Source organism: Lutjanus erythropterus, chromosome 16 (genome assembly GCF_056507025.1).
Source record: "Lutjanus erythropterus isolate fLutEry1 chromosome 16, fLutEry1.hap2, whole genome shotgun sequence".
Classification (NCBI taxonomy): Eukaryota; Metazoa; Chordata; class Actinopteri; order Lutjaniformes; family Lutjanidae; genus Lutjanus; species Lutjanus erythropterus.
The window spans coordinates 29,435,001-29,437,500 of NC_139332.1; positions in this window are offsets into that span (position 1 = coordinate 29,435,001).

Here is a 2,500-nt window from a genome sequence, read left to right on the forward strand (position 1 = left end):
ACATACAACCAACCATCCATACATAAAAGTCACATCATGGCACTGAAACCATACATACATACATACATACATACAACCATACATACATACATACATACAACCAACCATCCATACATAAAAGTCACATCATGGCACTGAAACCATACATACATACATACATACATACAACCATACATACATACATACATACAACCAACCATCCATACATAAAAGTCACATCATGGCACTGAAACCATACATACATACATACATACAACCAACCATCCATACATAAAAGTCACATCATGGCACTGAAACCATACATACATACATACATACATACAACCATACATACATACATACATACAACCAACCATCCATACATACATAAAAGTCACATCATGGCACTGAAACCATACATACATACATACATACATACATACATACATACATACAACCATACATACATACATACATACAACCAACCATCCATACATAAAAGTCACATCATGGCACTGAAACCATACATACATACATACATACATACATACAACCATACATACATACATACATACAACCAACCATCCATACATAAAAGTCACATCATGGCACTGAAACCATACATACATACATACATACATACATACAACCATACATACATACATACATACATACAACCAACCATCCATACATAAAAGTCACATCATGGCACCGAAACCATACATACATACAACCATACAACCATACATACATACATACATACAACCAACCATCCATACATAAAAGTCACATCATGGCACTGAAACCATACATACATACAACCATACAACCATACATACATACATACATACATACAACCATCCATACATAAAAGTCACATCATGGCACTGAAACCATACATACATACAACCATACAACCATACATACATACATACAACCATCCATACATAAAAGTCACATCATGGCACTGAAACCATACATACATACAACCATACAACCATACATACATACATACATACATACAACCATCCATACATAAAAGTCACATCATGGCACTGAAACCATACATACATACAACCATACAACCATACATACATACATACATACATACAACCATCCATACATAAAAGTCACATCATGGCACTGAAACCATACATACATACATACAACCATACAACCATACATACATACATACATACATACATACATACATACAACCATCCATACATAAAAGTCACATCATGGCACTGAAACCATACATACATACAACCATACAACCATACATACATACATACATACATACAACCATCCATACATAAAAGTCACATCATGGCACTGAAACCATACATACATACAACCATACAACCATACATACATACATACATGCATACATACATACATACAACCATCCATACATAAAAGTCACATCATGGCACTGAAACCATACATACATACAACCATACAACCATACATACATACATACATACATACATACATACAACCATCCATACATAAAAGTCACATCATGGCACTGAAACCATACATACATACAACCATACAACCATACAACCATACATACATACATACATACATACATACATACAACCATCCATACATAAAAGTCACATCATGGCACTGAAACCATATATACATACATACATACAACCATACATACATACATACATACATACATACATACAACCATCCATACATAAAAGTCACATCATGGCACTGAAACCATACATACATACATACATACAACCATACATACATACATACATACAACCATCCATACATAAAAGTCACATCATGGCACTGAAACTATACATACATACATACATACATACATACAACCATACATACATACATACATACATACATACAACCATCCATACATAAAAGTCACATCATGGCACTGAAACTATACATACATACATACATACATACATACAACCATACATACATACATACATACATACAACCATCCATACATAAAAGTCACATCATGGCACTGAAACTATACATACATACATACATACAACCATACATACATACATACATACATACATACATAAAAGTCACATCATGGCACTGAAACCATACATACATACATACATACAACCATACATACATACATACATACATACATACAACCATCCATACATAAAAGTCACATCATGGCACTGAAACCATACATACATACATACATACATACATACAACCATACATACATACATACAACCATACATACAACCATCCATACATAAAAGTCACATCATGGCACTGAAACCATACATACATACATACATACATACAACCATACATACATACATACATACATACAACCATCCATACATAAAAGTCACATCATGGCACTGAAACCATACATACATACATACATACAACCATACATACATACATACAACCATCCATACATAAAAGTCACATCATGGCACTGAAACCATACATACATACATACATACATACAACCATACATACATACATACATACATACAACCAT